Source organism: Callithrix jacchus, chromosome 16 (assembly GCF_049354715.1).
Source record: "Callithrix jacchus isolate 240 chromosome 16, calJac240_pri, whole genome shotgun sequence".
Lineage (NCBI taxonomy): Eukaryota > Metazoa > Chordata > Mammalia > Primates > Cebidae > Callithrix > Callithrix jacchus.
Genome location: NC_133517.1, coordinates 45,565,946 through 45,589,307, shown reverse-complemented (window position 1 = coordinate 45,589,307; position 23,362 = coordinate 45,565,946). Strand labels below are relative to the sequence as shown.

At 40.2% G+C, this 23,362-nt stretch overlaps 1 protein-coding gene across 2 annotated transcripts in view; it reads right to left on the bottom strand.

Moving 5' to 3' along the window:
- Nucleotides 1-23,362, bottom strand: part of PAG1 (phosphoprotein membrane anchor with glycosphingolipid microdomains 1) — a 150,789-nt gene that overhangs the window by 103,026 nt on the left and 24,401 nt on the right. For both annotated transcript variants that reach the window (XM_035277424.3, XM_002759026.6), the window contains exon 2: nucleotides 2,346-2,412. The gene's annotated coding sequence lies outside the window, so the exon portion shown is untranslated. The remainder of the gene's footprint in view (nucleotides 1-2,345; nucleotides 2,413-23,362) is intronic.

Here is a 23,362-nt window from a genome sequence, read left to right as displayed (position 1 = left end):
CAGCTAATTTTTGTACTTTTAGTAGAGACAGGGTTTTGCCGTGTTGGTTAGGCTGGTCTCGAACTCCTGGCCTCAAGTGATCTGCTCGCCTTGGCTTCCTAGAGTGCTGGGATTACAGGCATGAGCCACTGCACCCTGCCTGCTTTGCTTGTATTTCTAGTAATTGGAAAGAACAACTCTGGATATTTGAAATATATTTCCAAGGCACAGACACATTAGAAGCCTGAAAATGGGTTGGGGCAATTTTGAATTTTGAATTTCAAACTCAAACATCATAAAGTACCTACTATTATCACTAAAGTTGGTGTGGATACAGTCTGAATCTACTTCCACTGTGGAAATGATACACAGTTACAACAGAATGCAGCCACCATGCTAGTTCTGATCTCAGCAGAAGAGGGAAGGGGGACATAAATGGGTTTTGCTACTAAAAGCAAAAATAACAAGCAAAGCATTATTGTTGAGAAGAATGCTTACATTTAGTCAGAAAAAAAGCACAGCTTGAGATAAACTATTTTTCATGAATTCTGTCTTCTTTTTTTTTTTTGAGATGGAGTCTTGTTCTTCTCACCCAGGTTGTAGTGCAATGGCACCATCTTGGCTGACTGCAACCTCTGTCTCCTGGGCTCAAGCAATTCTCCTGCCTGAGTTTCTCAAGTAGCTGAGATTATTGACATGGGCCACCACACCCAGCTATTTTTTTTGTATTTTTAGTAGAGATGGGGTTTTACCATGTTGGCCAGGCTGGTCTTGAACTCCTGACCTCAAGTGCTCTGCCCACCTAGCCTCCCAAAGTTCTGGGATTACAGACGTGAGCCACCACGCCCAGCCTCTATCTTCTTCTTTATTACAGTGTCAGAGATATATTCACTTAAAGAAATTAGAGCATCTACTGTGTGTTACTATGATTCAGGCATTTATTAGATGCAGTAAGTACTAAAATAAGATACAAACATTGCCTTCAAGCTTAGCTTCTATAGAAGGGTCAGATGGAGTAAAACTCAAGAAGGCAGCCATGTATAAAAAAAAAAAGTACCACACAATGCTTTCCAGAAATTGGGAGGACCGTGGTTCTATTACAGAAGCATGTGATGCCTATTCTAAAATGCATGGACTCTTGAATTAAATCTTAATTACCCCCAACTGGAAAATGCTCTACATTTTAGGCCATAATAATGTGTGTAAGGCAAGCAGCTCTAGTGGAAATGGAAATGCATTAGAGAAAATGTCTAATCCCTGAATTGAGATTCTTGTCAAATATTAGAAGATCAGAGGAAGGCATTTTTAGAGTGTGGATAATCAAAGCTCTTAATGCACTGATTCTTTAGCCTACGTTAACTAACAAAAGGCAGGCTGATTTCCAGGATCTGCAGTTATATTTAGAAAGACTGTGGCCTCAGAGGGGAACCAAAATAACCCTGACATAGCTCCCTGCTCTCCTAAGAGGAAAGGGTTACTTTAGCAAGAGAAGGAATTTCTCAGTAAGTTGAAGCAAAGGTTTAATTAAAAGACAGTGGCCTATTTTACATGATTCCTTTGGTGAAGAGATTGGGAAAGCTTAGACGAATTCCTTTCCAGGCCATACAGGCATTGGATAATGATTTAAAATGAATATGAGTCGGGCAGACCATGACATTTGAGGTTTGTAAAATAAATCTTTCAAATGGGTGGACATAGTGCTTCAAAGTCCAGGATTCATTATAAAAAATGCTAACCACTGTGGTAAACTAATTGCTAAAATCAAATGCAGAATGTCTTTGTGTTAACCTGCTCATTTAGTCTGAATGGTTTTTTTTCTGTGTTTGGTCTGTTCACAGAAGATGACTCAAGGTCATTAAGGAATTATTAACATAACTGTATCATCAGCACAAAATGAGATTACTAATACCATGAATAATGATAACCAAAAACATAGCCTCCTATCATTTTGGTGGTGGTGGCAGTGAGCACTGTGTATCCCATTAATCTCTCTATCAAGCCCATGAGGCTATCTAATTAGTATCCCTGTCTCAAAGATGAGGAAAGAGATTGAGAGAGTATAGGCATTTAGCCCAATTCACAGAGGTTTTACAAAACTCAGCCACAATCGGCTTACCACCAATCAAAGGGAAACACCATGCTGTAGGAAGTACACCCACTGGCATCTTGATTTCTACTGCTGGAGACCTCAGGTGCTAAATTCAAATCAGACTAGCACATACCCTGGATGTTTCTCAGCTTAGAAGCTGTGTGTCTGCAGACTGAACCCAAACAGAGTCTCCAAATCAACAACTGATACATGCAAAGTTAAACTAAAAGCCAGGTTGAATGAGTAATAATGTAGAAAAAAACAGATAAAGGAATACCTTGAAGTCACCCTTTCTCAGCAATGAAGTTGTGCCCAACTGCCAAAATAGAACGACCTCGTGTTTTCTGGAAAAGAAACACAAGAGAGAACAATTTCAAAATTCTAAGGTTAAAATAATAATCTTTTCATTTACTTATTTAAGTTTTGGCCAATAGTAAGCAACTGAAAAACAGTTATTTAATTAGGTTTTACTGCCTTAATACTATAAGAAAAGAATGTTAAAAATCAAAAGCTAAAACTTGCTCTTAAAATACCCAGAACTATATGCTATCCCTAATTTTATACATGTAGAAAAGTAAAAATGATAACATGAATCAATGTGATAATATATTATCCTCACACTTTGACTCATTGCTGCCTTCTACCTCATTTGCACCAGTTTTGACAGTGACTTGGGGTTATCACCAGCACTGCACCTGCACACCCCAAACACAGACCCCTAGAGCCCATGTGCAATGTACATGGATTAAGCAAAAACAAAATTGGTTGCATGCCTCAAGAAGATGACAGTGTTGTCAGTAAAAAAAAAAAAGGTGAAACAAAATTGTATAGACGTGATAACTGTTATATTTAGCTATATTATTTAATGTCTTCATCTTGAAATATGCTGTATTTTTGTAAGCATGGCTTCTTATGCTTAAAAATAAAATTATCACTTATATAGATCACTTCTCCAAGAATAAGTGTGATTAGAATTTGAGGAATGTAATCTCAAATTGAAAATTCTGTTTTTGTGGAACTGTAGATTTAAGTAGACATCTGAAAATGTGCTAAGTGGAAGTAAAAAGCATGGGTAGAGAATGAACCTAATAATGAGACTGGATTTTTTCAGGAAAAATACCCACTAAGGGAAACTGGTGCATCCTCTTTTCTCTTTTCTTTTTTGATAAAGTTTAAAAGAGAGAAGAAAGAGCTATTTTTTAGAAGAAATAAAAAGCAAAGCAACATTTGAAAGACCAAATAGTCAAGCTGACAACAAGCAAGGTGATAATCCTTCTATAAGCTCCAGTACCAAACTCCACAGTGGCCATCAAGACATGAATCCCCAGACTCTTAACCCATGTGGTCTAAGAGCCACTTGGATACAATTACCAAGAGAAAAGTGCAGTAGAAGGCGAGAGAAAGTTCCATGCCAGGAAGGGCAGTAAAATGGTAAAGAATACATTTGCCAAGAGTCCACATGCAACAAAGAAAGGCAATGGAAAATCTCTTTTCTTGGCCTTTTGCTAGGAAAATTATTAAACATTACGGCTCAACAACACTATGGGTGCTGGGAAATTTCCCTACCAGCCTGGAAACCTATCATTTACAAAACCAGGAGAATGCATTGCAAGCTCTAAATAACTGCATCGGAAATAAGTATTTGGGAATAGTACCCGTTCAAAAGTGGAGAAACAATTATTTTGAGAGGCTGCTAGTGGTGTCTAAAACACTGCCAAATCTGTTTAATAAGCACTTACTGATAAATCTCCTCACTATGTACAAGGGGTATACAGAGGCAAGATAATAAGTCCCAGTTAAGGAGCCCAAGTTACAAGTAAGTAGCACAATACAGAGAGACATAGGGAATCAGGGGAGAGTAGGAACAGGTTGCATAAAGTACAGAAAAGAGCAGGACAGTTTGGTTCTGGAGGGCCCCATCCGTGCTGTTCTCCACAGCCCTTGGGATAAAACCCAAGCCCCTGGCATTGTGACAGTTTCCCCATCATGTGCCCAACCTGTTCAGTGTCATCCCATCATCCTCACTGCCCTCCTGAGTCCTCCATGCCTCTGCCACCCTGTCTGTTTTACAGGCTAAGCAACAAATAAAGAATGGCATAGGGACCCACTGAGATATGTGCTTCTTCAGCTGCACTCACCAGTGTAGGTGAAGATATGGCATGGGGAGAGAGCTGGGTTATGCAGGGCTTGGGTTTTGCTAGTGAGTATATCTAATAAAGCACTTGTTTTTAAGTTGAAAACTTTAGTGTGCTTGTAAATATCTAATGAAGCACTTGTTTTTAAGCTGGAAACTGTAGTATGCTTGTAAAGAGCTGGTGAATCCTGGCACCTGATAGGTGGGTCCTCCAACTTGTCCCAACCTCCTGCCCCATTGTGTCAGCAGGCAGTCACATCCTTCTTAATCCTCTCCTTCCTTTATTTAGAGACCAATAGGAAATAATTAGAAACACCAGTGGAAAGCCATGTGCTAAAACAGGGCTTTCAGCCTTGGCCTTGCTAACGTTTGGGGCTGGAGAATTATTTGTTTTGAGGGGCTAGCGTCTCCTGCCCTGAGTTATAATAAACAAAAATGTCTCCAGATTTTGACAAATGTTCCCTTAGGAGCAAAATCATCCCCAAGTTGAAAATCACTGGTCTAAGATGAATGATGACTTATTAAAACACAATAATTAGAACATCATGGCTCACATCTATGATCCCAGCTACTTAGGAGGCTGAGGTGGGAGGACTGGTTGAGCCCAGGATTTTGAGGCTACAGTGCTGTGCCACTACACTCCAGCCTGGGTGTCAGAGCGAGAGCATCTCTTAAATACAAACACATACTCACATATTCTCATGTGTGTATCTTAACTTCCATACCATGCAGAAAAACAGTAGTACAGACGAGGACCCTTGGAAAGGGCATAGATGAGGGAATGGATGCATGTACAAAGTCCCTGTTGTATTCTTGGCCTCACATGAGGTCAGTTATTTTATCCAACACTCACAAAACACCCTGTGCTTTTCCCTCTGTGTCACAGCTGTTCAAAACCTTGAGAGGCAATGATTGAGTGCATGCTGACAATGTTATTAAAAGCAGAACTCTTCACAATAAAATAAAAATAAGCATTGCTAGCCACACCTTTCCAAAAGTAGACTGAATACCTGACTCTTCCCCTACTTGAGAATGACCAGCACAGCACATTTTCATGGCAATCAACTTCATTCTGTGACGTTTTAGGACATTTCCACTGACAACTTAAAAGTCCTGTGGTTCTTTTCACCATGACTGGCCCACATGGAGTCCCAGGCATGGCCATGATATATCTCTTTTCCTCAAACCACAGCAAATCAGGCATAGTTAGCCTGCAGATTTGTGAAATGCAACCAGTTACAATTCTGCTACTGTCCTAAGTGAGGATGACAAGTTTTGGAGTGCAGAGAGGTGTCTGTAAGTTAAATCCTGACTTACACTACCAAAGTGAGCATCAAATGAGACAAGGGACAGGAATTCTCAGACAGAATTTGATGTTGGTCCTTTCCCCTCCTGATCCCCAAAGGGCCTGGTGGGCTCAGCAATCTCTGGTAAATTGAGCACATTCTGGTCAAAAGCATCCCCCAAAAGGGATCTTACTTAGCCTTTTCTATTCAAAAAGACCCAGAGTGGCTTTTTAAATACATGTATGGATATGCAGTTCTTCCTAGTTGGCTTTTTCTGATTCTGTCCTAACATAATCCCACCTCCCATGCTAGTATCTATCCAAATACTTTATTTAAGGAGAATATCCATGTGTCAGCCACTATTCTAGGTGGAGGTTCCGATACTGACCAAGGCAAAATTCCCTCATGGAGCTTCCTAGTGGAGGTAGTAAACAAACCCATCATCTGGCAGAACAGCTGTGATAATGAGGAGAGGGTACAAGAAGGTGATCCAGAAGAGAGGAAGAGTGAACAGAATAGTGGCACAGGGGTCCATTGAGATGAAAGTGACACCTGTGAACACGGTGACGTGTACTCCTTCAGCCTCATTCACCAGTGTAGGTGAAGATGTGGCATGGGGAGAGAGCTGTGTTATGCAGGGTGGGGTTTTGCCAGTGAAGATAATGAGGAAAGAGGGAGCAGAAAAGAACCGAAGGATGGATGCAAAAGAAAAATTATAACATGAGATCATGGAATCTAAGCTGTATAACTAGGAAAAAGAACAGGAAAGGGTGACAGATCATGAAAATTAGTAAGATCACTGGATGGTGAATACTGGTGGGCCATGAATGGTTAGAGTTAGGGTACATGGGATAGATGATGGGAAGTGGTGATCAGAGAATGGAACGGTTGGGGAGAGAGTGGATTAGACACTTGCTACTTAAGACTGTGGCCCCAGGACAGGCAGCTTCTGCAATATCTGGGGACTTGTTAAAAATAGCAGAATCTCAGACCCTACCTCAGATCTACTGAATCAGACTCTGCATTCTAACAAGATCCCCAGGTGATTCACACTAAATTTGGGGGAAAACGGCCTTAAACCACTATCACATCTGCACCATGCTGGCTCAATTTGCAGGCAACCAGAAGCCACAGACACCCTATTAAAAAAAAAACGCTAGTGAATAGCTTTCTGAGATTAGGAAATTCCCTGGGGCTCTGCTTCCCCTTCAAACAGCTCTACTTTAAATCGCTCATTTGGTTTTTGGGTTTCCATTCGGCTGTCTCATGCTCTAGTTCTGTCCGGCCTTGCAGTCTTATGATATAGTTAGCAGGCTTAAAATTCCATTTCCCAAAGAACACTGACCCTTCAAGTGTTGGTTAGCCTTCTCTCCCTGTCTGTAGGCAAAGAGCATCTCCTTACTTCCCACAACCAGGTTCCAGATACCTGTCTCCACTCTAATTTTCCTGAGAGAAGGCAACCAGATACTTAGGGTCCTCAGTAAAGCCTGTGTAATTCTATGTGCCCATACAGATCTATCTCAAGACATGAATGCAAAATGTATAGTTCTGCCATTTGTGGCTTTTTAGAAGTTTAGCTTCCTGCTATAATAAGTGTTTGGGGTTTTGTATCTTTTAGTATGAGTAGAGTGACTTACCTCTTTATAATTTATAAAAAAGAGAAAACAGTTGTATATGACATTACGGAGTGAAAGATGAGGGTGATTCTAGTTAAGGGAGGCTTGCTTTGCCTTCTTAACAGCTTTATTCCTAATAATCAGAGTGCGACATTTTCATTAGCTCAGACACAACCTCCTGTATAAACACTTGCAATGTGAAATAATTTAGAATTTTTTTTTTTTTTTAAGAAAAGGAGGAAGGGAGGGAGGAAGTAAGGGAGGACGGGAGGGAGAGAAGGGAAGGAAGGAAATCAAACCATGAGAGAGACATTGCCGAACTGGATCTAGAGGTCTACAAGTTGATTTCTTTTTTTTCTTTTTTTGAGAGAAAGAAAGAAAGAAAAAAGGAGTGAAGGAGAGGAAGGAAGAGGAAAAGAGAACAGAAATGTTACTTTATTCTAAAAAAAATGGGTATTAATAATGGCCAATCAATGTTTCATTTAAACCTATGAGTAGGTGTGATGTGGTATTGACAAGAATGTATATTTTGTATATTTAAAGTGGAGAGCTCTATAAATATTTATTGAGTTCACTTGTTCCAGATCTGAGTTTGAGTCCTGGATATCCTTATTAATTTTCTGTCTCATTGAGTCTAAGTCTCTATGTATCTGGGTGTTAGGATCGTTAGCTCTTGTTGTTGCATTGATCCTTTTACCACTATATCTTTGTTGCTTTAAAATCTATTTTATCAGATATGAAAATTGCAACTCCTGCTTTTTATTTATTTTTTTATTTTTGCTCTCCATTTGGTTGGTAAACCTTTCTTCATCCCTTTGTTTTGAGTCTTTGTGTATCCTTGCATGTGAAATGGGTCTGGATGTAACAAGCCGTTGGGTTTTGGCTGTATCTTTTGATTGGGGGATTTAGTCAATTTAAATTTAGGATTACTGCCATTTGATGTTAACTAGCTGTTTTATCCATTCGTTGATGTAAATTCTTCTTTATGTTGATGCTCTTTACTTTTTGGTATATTTTTAGAAAGGCTAATACTGGTTGTTTCTATGTGTAATGCTTCTTTCAGAAGCTCTTGTAAAGCAGGCCTGGTGGTAATAAAATCTCTGAGTACTTGCTTGTTCATAAAAGATTTTCTTTTTCCTTCAGTTGTGAAGCTTAGTTTGGCTGGATAAGAAATTCTGGGCTGAAAGTTCTGTTCTTTAAGGATGTTGAATATTGGCCCCCATTCTCTTCTGGCTTGTAGTTTCTGCTGAGAGATCTGCTGTAAGTCTGATAGGCTTCCCTTTGTAATTAACCTGACCCTTCTCTCTGGCTGCCCTTAGTATTTTCTCCTTCGTTTCAACCCTGGTGAATCTAACGATTATGTGCCTTGGGGTTGCTCTTCTTGAGGAATATCTTTGTGGTGTTCTCTGTATTACCTGGGGTTGAATATTGTCCTGCTTTGCTAGTTTAGGAAAATTTTCCTGAATAATATCCTGAAGAATATTTTCCAGCTTGGATTCATTCTCTCCGTCGCATTCAGGTACACCTATCAAATGTAAATTTGGTCTTTTCACATAGTCCCACATTTCTTGGAGACTTTGCTCATTCCTTTTTATCCTTTTTTCTCTAATCTTGTCTTCTCGTTTTATTTCATTAAGTTGGACTTTGACCTCTGATATCCTTTCTTCTGCTTGAACAATTCGAGTGTTTAAACCTGTGCATACTTCTTGGAGTTCCTGCATTGTATTCTTTAGTTCCATTAATTCACTTATATTCCTCTCTAAGTTGTCTATTCTCATTAGGATTTTGTTAAACCTGTTTTCAAAGTTCTGAGTTTCTTTACATTGGGCTACAACATGTTCTTTTAACTCACAGAAGTTTCTTATTATCCATGTTCTGAAGCCTGATTCTGTTATTGGGATGCGCTCGTTCTCCATCAAGTCTTGTTCCCTTGTTGATGAGGAACTGTGATCCTCTTTAGAGGGAGAGACATTCTGATTTTGAGTATTCTCAGCCTTTTTACGCTGGTTTCTTCCCATCATTGTAAATTTATCCACCTGTCGTCTTTGTAATTACCAACTTTCAAATTAGGTCTCTGAGTGGATGACCAAGTTAATTCCCAGGGCTGAAATATGAGCAACCCACTGCACTGGCCAAAACAGCAGCGTTAAGACTGATGGTGCTTTTCTGCCCTGGAATCTCCAGTCTGGCTTCCTTCTTGAATCCGTAATAGGCAACTCTGCCTTTCCGAGTTTGTAATAGGTGACTATGCTTTCCCGGAGCTCCAAACCTTGGTAAGAAGGGGAACCAGTCCCGTTTACTCTGCACCTAGAGCTGCTGCGCTGAGGTGCTGGCAAACCGCTGCGCCTGCCATAAGAGTTGCGCTGGCGACCTGTGTGGCTCCTCCAAACCTTGGTCAGAAGGGGAACCAGTCCCGTTTATTTTGCACCGAGAGCTGCCACGCTGAGGTGCCGGTGAAGCTGCTGCACCGGCCACAAGAGTCGCGCTGACGACCCGTGGAGCTCCTCCACTGGGAATCTTCTGCTCCATGAGTGACCAAAATTTGTCTGAAAGTGTGGCATCCTCTTGTTCTCTGAGGTTTCACTGGGAGCTGCAATCCTGAGATGTTAGCGATCGGCCATCATGGATCATTCGGTCTAATTTAGAATCTTTAGCTTCTTTCAAGACAAATGATTTCAGATGCTGTCACGTATGAGTTTTACTATGATTAACAATAATTATCAAGTCCTATTTGCAGACACCATACTACACATTCCATACATCCTCATCTCATGCAATACTCATAAGAATTCTATGGGATTCATACTATTGTTATGCTCATTCTACAGATGGGGAAACTGAGGCCTAGAAAGATGAAGTAATAGAGCAATAAGTGGTGGAGCCAAGTTTCAAAGCCAAGTGCACCTGATTCCACAGTGGCTCCTCATGCACACACAAGATAACACAGAGCTGAAGCCCGAGAGCGTGGCACACACAGTTCCCTCTGGATTCCTGCATCTCCGAGCATACACGTAGTCATGACTAAATATTATATGTGCCTACTTGAATCGAGAAAGTATAAACAAGGGTCTCTAATCTCACTATTGGTTAATATTTGACACAGAGACCCTTGCTTAGACGTGACCATTTTCTATATCTGTGATAATTCTTGTAGCTCTTGCTAAGCTAGAGTAATCAGTGAAATCAGCCATCCTGGCATTATTCTGCTAACCTGTGATATGGTTATAACAAACTGGCTCCTTACCATGGGTACATGAACACATTCTCTGTTGGTTGGTGACTTGGCCTCCAGGAATAGAACCTGTTCTCCTATCAGAAGAAAATGCCGGCAATGACCTCTTATCTGATCCTTTCCCACACCAATGCAGATCAAGTCCTCAGGTCAGTTCAGCAAACACAAATGTGCACAGAAGAAAGAGAACCAAATCCAAAGCTTCCCATGTGAATTATCACAAGGCTTTGGACACACAAGTTTCCTTCTTGGCATCAGCTCACAGCCCATGATTCAGAGATAACAACATCTAGCCCTGCCTCCTTTGCTTCCCAGGGATACTGTCAGGGTGACTAGATGGGCTTAAGATCCTTGGGTAGGAGGAGATCAGGTTAATTTAATAAGCCTATGTACACACACAGTGCCAAGAAGCATAAAGTCAAGCCAAGGCACCTGCATATGGTAATCAGGGTTAGGCATTCAGGGCTGAGAAAATATTTCTTTTTAAGTCAGTGAGGCCAAAATAAATCAAACAACAACATTAAAGGTAGCCTCAGAAACTGATCTTCCTATTTCCAACCCCCATGTGCAAAAAAAAGAGAAACCTTTTGCTTTTATGTAAAAATTATAGGGCAACTTCTTCGGTTTCCCAGATTTTGAAAGGAAGACAAGCTGTAAGAAAATAAATATCCTAGGGCCCATCTAAATATATAGTCTTTTTATTTTCATGTGTTCTGTATCTGGATGAACATTTATCACCCAATATTTATTACTGCCTCAATATTTATTACTGTCTCTATACATATTTCTCTGTCTTAAGTTGTCAAGTCTGATAAGGCAAAGACCAAATCTACTTAGCTCTTTTGGTAAAGCATGGGAAACTGTTATGCATAATTAGACACTTAAAGAGTTTTTGATGAAGATGATTATGAAGAATGAGAACAATTAATACCATGGTAGGCATGTTTCATGAAACCTTCCTGTCTTTTCTAAAATGTCAGATGACTGCATGTTCATAGAAACGTAGAGCTAATGGAAGCTTGAGCTTAGAAATTGTGCAGAGCTTGCTAAACAGTGTTTGATTTGCAGACCAGCAGCACTGGCATCACCCAGGAACTCGTTAGAAAGGCAAACCCTGGGCCTCGTTCCAGATCTACTGAGTCAGAATCTGCACATTTAACAGGCTGCACATTAAAGTCTAAGAGGCACCAACTAGAGAATCATCAAGTTCAACTGCTTCATTTTACAGTTGAGAAAGTTTGGGACCCAGACAGGCGAAGTGACTTGTCAGCTTGTCCATATCCTGACCTGGGGTTCATTGTTCTCCACTCCAACCTTCTACAGCTACTTCTATTTCAGGAGTACTCCTCCTTGCATTCTCTTCTGTAGGCCAGTAGGAATGAAACTGTTCTACAGCTACTTCTATTTCAGGAGTACTCCTCCTTGCATTCTCTTCTGTAGGCCAGTAGGAATGAAACTGTAACTAATAACAACCCACAGATCACAGGAAACACTGCAATACTGGTAATATTTGTTTGCCTCAGAGGTCTTTATTTTTTCCACATTTTGAATATACTTATAAGATGCCACCCACAAAAATCTAGAAAGATATTACAGCAGTGGGCTGGCTCACTGCACATTGCCAGAGATGAGAGAACACGCTGTGATGGCATGCTGGACTGGATACTATGCTTTTCAGTTGAGCTCTGGATCCCTGTGTATTTGCACGTTTCAAGTTGAGTGATGCAGCCCCGGCCGTTGTTCACTTCTGACCTCTTTCCCTACTTCATTAAATTTTCCTAGTCCTGGTTTATATATGGCTCTGCCTTGGAGTTCTAGATTCCAGCCAAATGAATATAATACAAACCCTCAAGGATATGTATTCCAAGAAAAAAAAATAGAACCTTTTTAAAAACTCTTAAAAACTTCTTTGAGTTGCTGTTGATACTGCATCTTTCACTGGTTGGTTTTTCATTGCATCTTTCAAACCAGTTCCCTGCATGCACACCTTGCCAGTCCAGCCACATTATATACTTCCTACCACAGAATAGGACATATTAATTTCTAATTAGAGAAATTAGAGAAATTAGATTATGAGCATGTTCCACTAGACTTCAGCCATGAAAAGTAGTTAGTAGTAAATATTACAATTTCATCACTGTCGTACCCTCAATGTTTTCCAAAGCCAGAAAGGGCTGACATGTACTTTAATCAGTCTGTATATGGCAGATACTGTCCTCACTCACATTTAAATACCAACTGTCACCCTCCTAACATATGGTGACTTTTATGGAAAAAACAACCCCTCCAGGTGTAAAGAGATTGGCTGTACTTTTGTCTACAACTTAGTTCTTTTTCCATATTTAGAAATCTGAAAGGAATTTGTTGGATATAAAAGAAAAATGCTGTCTTGAAGAAGATATGCCTTAAAAACAGCAAAGATTAATCAAATCAATAATGCAAGATGTGGAGTAAAGGTTTGAAAAGAATATAAAAATTTTGCTGAAAGTGAAATGTTTAGATTGGTTAGAGATAAGGACAGACTGACCTGTGTTCTACCACTTCCTAAATAAACCTTGGGAGAGACCACCCTATCAGAGAGCCAGAAGGGGACAGGCTTACTTAAAAGCACTCTCCCATGTCTCAAAGCACGGCTTTCATAAGACAACATCATCCCATCATTGGGGAAAAGTGAAAAAGAATATGCTGCTGAACTCATACCATGGAAGCTAACATGAATTAGGTGAAACATCAGATTTTGGAAAACCTTTACTGCATCTTTGCGGTTGTTAAGTCAGTATATGAAGCACTTAGAATAGGGCTTAACATGTGGGAAGTGGAATATAAAATCTACCAGCACTGGGCTCACATTCCCACATTCTCCAAAAGCAGTAACTTCTCCCTCTTGAGATGATGCATGTGCTCTCTCTTTGCCACAATCCTTACCACTCCCTACTGTCTCCTATACTGCAGCCAAGTGCCAGCTATCTTTCGTCACTGCACAGCACTGTTGTTTTCACACACCTCTCTCCCAAATCACTGATCTTCCAAGAGAGCTTAGAGATCCCCAGGCTCAATTCACTAATGTATGGGTCCCATCTGAATCTATGGCTCCTGCCTTGGATGCTACCAAGTTGTCACTTCTGCTGGGACCAGGATCTCTTCTCCTTTCCCACCTGCCCAATTACAACTCATCCTTCAAGGCACACTCAGTCAGTCAGAATCTACTGCTTTATTAATTTGTGTATAAAAATCTTAAAACAGGCTGGGCGCAGTGGCTCATGCCTGTAATCCCAGCACTTTGGGAGGCCGAGGTGGGTGGATCACGAGGTCAAGAGATGGAGACCATCCTGGTCAACATGGTGAAACCCCATCTCTACTAAAAATGCAAAAAAAATTAGCTGGGCACGGGGGCCCGCACCTGTAATCCCAGCTACTCAGGAGGCTGAGGCAGGAGAATTGCCTGAACCCAGGAGGCTGAGGTTGCGGTGAGCCAAGATCGCGCCATTGCACTCCAGCCTGGGTAACAGGAGCGAAACTAGGTCACCAAAAAAAAAAAAAAAAAAAAATCTTAAAACTGGTTCTCTCAACCATAGATCATTTTAGACCAAGGGCTGGATCTTTTGATCACCCTTCTCATAATTTTAGGCCTTCCCTCACTCACAACATCCAGCTACAGTTTCTCAACCTCCTTTCTCTTGGAGCCCTCATCACCACCCTACACACACCTCAGCATGGCAGAAGGGGCTCCTGCTGGAGGAGGAGACAGAGAGGAAGGGGATGTGAAAGGGACCAAGAAAAGAGCCTGCACCTTCCTCCTGCAGATTCCCCTTCCCCGCAGGACCTAGAAAGAAGTGCAGTAAGTGGTAAGGGAGACCAGAAAAGATGAAGGAATAAAAGCCGCCGCACTTTCTTCTGGTACTTCTGGAACTCTCCTCCTTGGCTTCCACTTGGCAATCCAGAGGGCAAGTCAGCTCCATGTGACAAGGCGGGATCAGAAGTAAGGAGAAAGAGGCATAGGCAGGAGAAAGAAACATCCTTTTTCCCTTATCCCTTCCTAAGCCACCGCCATAATCCTCCACTTCAGAATAAAGTCTGCAGTTGCTGAAAGAATGGGAAGGTGGGGAAAAGGTATTGAAGAACAAGGGGCAGGCAAGCCTCATGCCACTCTGCTGTTTCAAGAGATGTTACCCTCTTGTTCATTCATGCCCTCTTCACAGTCCCAAACTTCCCCTCAGCCACATGAATCCTTCCCGGGATTCACTCTGCTCCTCCCACATCCATAAATCCATTTCAAAGAGCCACGTCAGGGGCTGAAAGAGCAGCTCCTTGAAACAGGACTCCCATGTTGTTCAATTTGTGTATTACTCTGCCTACCATTCTCCAGCCCACAGTAATCAAACCCATGTAAATGAAATGGATCAATAAAAATCCAGGGGCCACGCACGGTGGCTCACACCTGTAATCCCAGCACTTTTGGAGGCCGAGGCAGGTGGATCACGAGGTCAAGAGATCGAGATCATCCTGGTCAACATGGTGAAACCCCGTCTCTACTAAAAATATTAAAAATTAGCCAGGCATGGTGGCATATGCCTGTAATCCCAGCTACTTGGGTGGCTGAGGCAGGAGAATCACTTGAACCCAGGAGGCAGAGGTTGCGGTGAGCCGTGATTGAGCCATTGCACTCCAGCCTGGGCAACAAGAGCAAAACTCCATCGCAAAAAAATAATAATAATAATAATAATCCAGGAACTCAAAAATATTATTTCCGACATGGTCATTGTTATAAATGTACTCAGAAAATGTCTATAGGTACAGAAGTAGGAAAATACATAGAAGGTGTCTGCTAGCTCTTCTCCTTCAGTGCCAGAGTTTTTGGGTTTGAAGTAGTTAGTTGTATGTGACTTTTTGTGTACATGTTTATTGAGATACGTGGGCTTATACTTTTAATCTGTTTAATAAAATCAACTGCAAAAGTACTAAAATCTATTACTATAGATATTTTGCAGAAAATATCTCAAAAGAATTGAGGTCAATTGATTTCATTGCAATTTGAAGGTTTTTCTTCTCTATCCCCTAGTTAAGTAGGGATAAGAACTAAGGCTTTCTCCACCATGGCCAAAGACCTTCCTAACATATTGTAAGTCATGAACAGATTTACTTTGGAAATGAGAAGATTTGGATTTAGTGCACGGACTGAATCTGAAAAATCACCTAAGGTTGGAAATGGGTTCTCTAAAGAGACACATTTTCTTTGGTGAAAACACACATTGACAAAGGTTTCAAATGCAGGCAATTGCTTATCCTTGCTTACTATTCCTTTATCCTTCCTTATTTTTTCTAAAGTTCTTCTTAGGTTCCTGACTCCATACAGTAAGGAACAGGCTATTTAGGATGACTTTGTAGGTACAAAATAAAAGGAGCAACTGACAAACAAATTTTTTTTCCAGTACAGAGATGCTGCTACTTACTGGCTGTTTACACTATGAGGTAAATACTATTATTCCCATTTTACACATGAGGAAACTGAAGCATTCAGAGGTTACTTATTTACTCAAGGTTACACAGTTGGCTGGCAGAATGAAGCAGAAACTAAATACACATAGTCTGGCTCCAGAGTACAGGTGCTTTATTCAATCTTTATTTCATTTTTCACCCTTTCACTCACTTCCTTATCTTTCAACTTGCCTGTAAATGCTAGAGTTCCATCTACAGTGGAATTATAAGCTAAGAAGTCACTGATCTCCTTGTCTGGTGAAATCCCACCCAGGACTCAGCTTTCGCAGGCCTCCCCTTCTGGTAAAGATAACATAGATTAGCAACCAGAGGTCAGACAGGAAGAGTCTACAGATTCCATCCCAAGCAGCCTTTCCATTCCTTGATTTCCCCTTCTTATATCCCATCAGCTCAAACACTAATTTCTGCATTAATATGGGGGCCAAACAAGTAACCACTTCTTCAGGAATCACACGCCCAGCCTGGAAGGTCATCCTAACACCACTGACGCAGAAAAAAACAAAAACAAAAACACTTCTGACTGTAATATAATTTGCAGAACTATTATCCTCAGACAATATCAAATTACTCAGGAGTCTGACATCAGACACAATCTTTTCACTTCTGGATGTCTACTCTGTAACTACTCGCAGTGCTGGCACGACGCGAAGGCCATCAACAGGAAAAACTTATTAACCCTTCCCTCATGGCAAATTCCCCTTCTGTGAAATTCTTAACTTCCACTTCCTACTTGGTCAACTCTTTCAGACTGAGCATAAGAGACTCAGGAGAGACACTCAGAGTTGGGCTCCTTAAGAGAGAGATCAATAGGGGTGGAGGGGCCTAGAATTATAGAACTGAAAACACTTAGTAGAAAGCCAAACACAGAAGAAATTATTATTATTATTATTATGCATACCACATGTCATGAAGCAAAATCAATTTTTTTTAAAATTTATTTTTTGAGACAGGGTCTCACTCTGTCGTTTAGGCTGGAGTAGGATGGCATGACCATGGCTCATTGCAGCCTCGATCTCTCAGGTTCAAGTGATCCTCCCACCTACAGCCTCCCAAGTAGCTGGGACTACAGGCACATACCACCATGCCCAGATAATTTCTTTTAATTTTTGGTAGAGGTTGAGTTTTGCCATCTTGCCCAGGCTGGTCTCAAACTCCTGGGCTCAAGTGATCCTCCTGCCAAGGGCTCCCAAAGTTCTGGGCTTACAGGCATGAGCCACTGCACCTGGCACAAAATCAATTTATAAGCACCTCATTGAATCTCTAGATAAATTACTAGGAAGTCTTTAGAAAGGAATGTTAAAGTTAATTGTAACGATGAACAGAGTGACTGCACAATATTCATAGTTTCTAATTTAAGAAATGTTGAAGGAGACGTATTCTACTTCATGTATGCCTATTTCGTTTTAGTGCCTAGCTCTCATGGATGAACTAGTGATTTCAGCACCTCCAATTCTATTAGGGTCTTAAGCACAACTGCAAATCCACTAATAATGGAGATTTTCAGAAATATAACTTTAAGTAGTTTATAATCAGGAAGAATACAACCACACACACTGCTAAGGTAAAAGGTAAAACATAAAAGCCATGATTGAGTACTGAGGTGGGTAGAAGCCTTTCCTCTACTCTAACAAAAACAACAGTGCTGCACAATAATAAAAACCAGCTTATGGTTGGCTATGGTGTCTGGGTAAGGAGTGGTAAGGACTAAGGCAACCTCCTCTAACAGGGCATTCCCTAAACATCCTATATCTTTGGGAGAATTTGAGAATGTAAATCCAGTGTTGGCAGATTTTCTTATTTTTCCTGAGAGGCTAAAAACCTAGATTTTCATATATCTCACAATGTTTAAGTATATGCTGCTAATGTAAATTTAAAAAGAAAAATCTACTGTCCAGAACTAAGTGGGCAAACAAAATATGCTTGAGGATCAGGTCTAAGGGTCATTTGGAATATGGCTTCTTCCAGGTGGAAGTAGGATGGGATTTTGATAGGAAAGGTCTTGAATTTCAGTCCCAGATCTATGCCTCTGTGACCTAGGAAAAGTGCTTAAACTTTCTGAGGTGAGTGTCCTGCTCTGGAAAGGTACTTGGATACTAATAGCCTCTGCAGATAGGCCAAAGGGTATAGTCACTAAGAGAGGATGCAGCCATTGGAACGAGACTGTCCAGTCCAAATGTGACCTCCCTACTCATCAGGGCAAATCATTCCACCTCCCTGTGTCTCAGTGTTCTTCTTTACAACAATGCTGACTTCACAGGGTGTTTAGGAGTCAAACAAATACTATCTATTTCTAACATATATGATTGATAAAATAGAATCCCTTGCCTTCCTTCCCAATTCCCAAGCAAATAACAAAAAATTAGACTTTAGAAGTGGCAACTTCGTACCAACATCTTTCTGAACTTGGATATGCAAAGTTCTTCATAGTATGATACAGCATTGTGTTTTCATTAAAATTTTAGATAGCAATAGATTCACAAGCAGTTACTTATAATAAAGAGAGATCTCATGCACCCACTGCTCAGTTTCCCTCACTGGTAACTTCTTGCAATACTGGGTACAATATTACAACTAAGGTATACACATTGATAGGGGAAGACACAGAACATTTCCACCACCAAGGATTACTCATGTTGCCCTTCTGTAGTCCCACACACTTCCCACCTGCCCCTACCACATCCTTAACTCCTATCAACCACAAATCTCATCTCTATTTGTATGATTTTATCATTTAAAGAATGTTATATAAATGGAGTCATGTTACATGTAGCCATTTTGGATTGGCCTTATTCACACAGCATGGCTCTTGAGAAATTCACATTAGCTGTTACACGTATCAATAGCTCCTTTGTTTTATTGTGGAGTAGTATTCTATGATATGGATGTTCCAGTTTGTTTGCCTTCATCCATTAAATGACATTTGGGTTATTTCCAGTTTTGACTCTTAAAAATAAGGTTGCTATAAGCATTAATGAATAGGTTTCTGTGAGAATGTGTCTTCAATCCTCTGGGATTAAATGCTGAGGAGTGCAATTGCTGTATCTTAAAATCCTTGTCTGGGTGTGATGGCTCACACCTGTAATCCCAGCAATTTGGGAGGCTGAGGCAGCCAGATCACCTGAGGTCTCAGGAGTTCAAGACCAGCCTGGCCAACATGGTGAAACCCTAACTAAGAAAAATAGAAAAATCAGCCAGGTGTGGTGGCACATGCTGTAGTCCCAGGTACTTGGGAGGCTGAGGCACAATAATTACTTGAACCTAGGAGGCAGAGGTTGCAGTGAGCTGAGATTGTGCCACTGCACAATCTGCCTGGATGACAGAGTGAGACTCTGTCTCAAAAGAAAAAAAATCCTTATATTACTTACCTCTGCAAAATCCCTTTTACCGCGTTAAAAAAAGAACCTGATTCGCTGGTTCTGGGAATCAAGATATGATTGGCTGGGGGTCCATTATTCGGTCTACTATGCTCAGCTTCTTCTATCTGCAGGTTACAGTCTTTTGTTAAATGTGGCAAGTCTTCAGCTATGATTTCTCATATACTTTTCCAGCCCCTCCCTCTTCCTATGCATCTTATGGGACTCAAATGACACACATGGTAGATGTTAAGTATAGTTCCACAGGTTCTTGACGCTCTATATTCTATTTTCTCTCCAGTGTTGAGACAGAATAGTTTTGATGGTTCTTTCTTTACTGATTCTTTCCTCTGTCTCCTGCATTCTGTTGTCCAGCTTATCCAGTGAGATTTTTATTTAGGTTACTGTATTTTTCTGTTCTAAGATGCGCACTAGGTTCTTCATTATGTTTCTTATTTATTTGCTGAAGTTTCCATTTTTTCATTTGCATCCAGCATGTTCAGAATTCTTCAATGAAGCATTTTTACAATGGCTGTTTTAAAATCCTTAGCACACAATTCTAACATCCCTGCCATTTTGGTGCTGGCCTCTGTTGACCTCCTTTTTTTTTTTTTCTTCATTCAGTATGGTTTTTGGTATAATAAGTGATTTTTTTCATTGAAATCTGGACGTTTTCAGTATTATGCTGTGAGACTCTGGATCTTACTTAAACTTTCTATTTTAGTTGACTTCCTCTGTTACCACTTCAACAAGGGAAAGGGAGACTGTATTATTATTGCTGGGTCAGCCTGATTACTGGCGTAGAATCAGGTTCCCCACTATACCTCCCTTGATACCTGAGGGTGATACATTCTTACTGCTAGGTATGGGTGGGAGTCTTGGCTCTCTACCAGGCCTCCACCAATACCTCCTGGCTTGGAGAAGGAGTGTTACTGGTTCCCACATGGTGTCCATTGACACCACCCCAGTCAGAGAGGAAAAGGACCCCTCATTACTGTCATGAGTTGGGGAGGGTAGAAACCAGGTTCCACATGTGATTTCTACTTACATGGAGTTGGGGTGGAGGCTTTTGTTACTATGCAGCAGAAATGAAAGCCTTGGCTCCCTACTCGGTTTTCTGTGACACTACTCAGCGGGGAGGTGTCCTGAGGCACCCCAGCCCTCAATTTAGAGCTGGCAAGGGTGAAAGTCTAGGCTTCCCTATCAGCTTTTGCTGGCAGGGCAAGGCCACATTTTTTTCTGTGGGGCTTGGCTAGAGTACAACATTTATTATCTAAGTTTTCCATTTTGCTAGGCTCTACCTTTTCTGGTCCTCTGGTTACAAAGAACAGATTTTCATTTTTCACTTATTTGTTTTTATTTGTGTCTGTTGGTATTTGCTGCTTGCTGCCTTCTTCGTCAGGAATATACAGGATCTCAGTCGGGTTGCAGTGGTTCATGCCTGAAATCCCAGCACTTTGATAGGCAGAGGTGGGTGGATCACTTGAGGGAGTTCAAGACCAGCCTGGCCAATGTGGTGAAATCCCATCTTTACTAAAAATACAAAAATTAGCTGGGCATGGTGGCGCATCCCAGCTACTCAGGAGGCTGAGACAGGAGAATCACTTGAAACTGGGAGGCAGAGGTTGCAGTGACTCAAGATGGTGCCACTGTACTCCAGCTGGGCGACAAAGTGAGACTCCATATCAAAAAAAAAAAAAAAAAAAGGAATATGCAGGCTCTGTGATATATGATGCAAAAAGGAGAAAAGCCAGGTAACTCCCATTGCGTTTTGCTTGGGTTTTGAGGTCTATTGATGTTCTGCCATCTTTCCTCTACTTTTCAGAGTCTTTACATTTGTTTTATGTACAATGTCTAGGTATTTTAATTGTACTTAGTGGGAAGAACAGGGAAAAGTATGTCTACTCCATCTACCTGGAAGTAAAACAAATTCTTCATTTCATTTTGAGGTTAAAATTAGTAAGCCTCAAAATGGAGAACACTGCATTTGCTATACTGAAAAGGCTACATCCAATAGTAGCAAAAGTGTACATAAAATCAATTTAAAATACTTTCAAAGTAGCTAGAGAAAAACTTCAAAACCATGTATTTAACCCTTAAGAAAGTCAATTTTAAAATAATGTATTTTAAAAGTTCTTTAAAAGTACCCAAATTATGTTCATTAACTTTTTGCTTCAAGATATTTCAAGAAAATGAAAGGAAGGGAATTTTTCTATGTGGGTGCCATTTTGTAATTATTACCCTTAATACCAGAGGTTTTTAGTTTTCTTCCTACTTTGGTAATTATTTGAAGGCTTCTTTCTTTCCTAAGCTGTCTATAAGAAGTGGTTACACAGGTCTTATGTATGATTATATTTATATTATCTCAAAAGTTTTCTCCCCAATGGCTTTTTATGGGATTTAAGAGAACTGAATGTACATTATGAGTGTCAGTCACTGTATCAGAGCAGACAAGCTCCAAAAATTACATCTATTTTCCTTTAATCAACACTCTGTTGTAAGTAAAATGTACAGACAAAACATAGTGAAAAGTAAATGGAAATCTACGTGAAATACACTAAGATGAAGTCCATTTTCTTTTTTTTACAGTTCAACATGAAAAGTTACTGTTAAGAAATTTGAAAGCATCAGAGTCAAATAAGATACAAAAAATGGCAAGAAATGTATAAATAAAAATACTCTTCAAATTGATGAAGCCACTTTAAAACAATCTAGGAGTAGCTGTGAATTAAGATGGTTGCTGGGCCTTTACTTGAAATAATTCTTAGAAAAATCAGGGCTCTGATTCTATGCTCCATGTGCCAATTAGAAGTAAATGGTGATTCCTCTGGTTAGACTCTAAATTCATCACATTATTGCTTCGTATAGCCATTTTCTCTTCTGTCGTTGAACAGAAGGAAACTGCATGGTACAGTACTCAGTGAAATGTAAAATAAGGATTAACAAGCCATTCTGGAGATTTAGCAAAATTAAGCTTCATCAACCAGCTTGACTCACAGCCAATCCAGCAAAAAGCACCCTAGAAAGAAAACTAAACAGTGAAGTGACAAGTAGCACAAAAAATTAAATAACTCAGGCATTAAAATCATGAAAAGGTGCATTGTGCTCTGTGATCAACCAAGCCCATTACTAGAATAACAAGAGTCCATTCTGTATTCAATATGCAAGTCCAAAACAGCCCACTGGCCCACCGTGAAATCTGCTTAGGAAAGAAAAATACTGCATTACCCTATTTCCACAGAAGTAAATTTACCAACAGAGAGTAATATGTAGGATTTTGTGAGGACTTATTTTCCCTTTATGTGAAAAGGACACATGACACTTCCTTACAGAGATGAGGTATATAGCAAAGGCTATACTATCTCCAGCTGCCTCAGACCTAGAAATAATGCTGAATAAATCTGAGTTTTGTTTGGTCAGAGTAAGTCTTTCATGTGCAAAACTGAATTGTTAATATAGTCAGGTAAACCTAAGCACACAGTCAATATTTGAAGTCTTCGAATGCTTAACACTATAGCATGCATTTTGGTCAATTATGTTTTTTTGGTTTAGAATCTTTTTCATATACAATTCTAATTCTTCTAGCAGGTAGTTACACTTTTACTGTGGCTTGTTTTTACAGGCTATTTCATAATATAATTTTACCTTATTTAATAATGAATATTTAGTCTAAATCAGAATTTATTGCTGAGAGTACTGTAAAAAGAAGTCATCTAGTTCATTTTCTTCGTCTTCAGACAGGAGCATGTTAAAGTAGTTCAGGGCGAACATGAGTAGTTCTTACTTTCACTGTTAGGGAAGAAGGAAAGAAGTGTGTGTCTGTGTATGCGTGTGTGTGTGTGTGTGTGTGTGTGTGTGTGTGTGTACAAAAGGATGCAATAACAGGACATAAAAGAGAAAATATCTGAAACATACAGAAGTGGAATAGTCCCTGGAATATATAAAAATACCTACATATTGATAAGAAAAACACAAACGGCACAAACAAAAAACAGGCAAAAGATACAAACAAATATTTCTCATAAGAGAAAGCACACATTGTTTATAATTGTAGGAAAAGACTACCTCATTGGCAGTCAGGGAAATGCTAACTGGGGCCCATAGTAAGATGCCATTTCTTATCTACCAGACTAGCAAGTTAAAAAATGAAATGTTAGGTTATGGTGTGGAGGCGCAT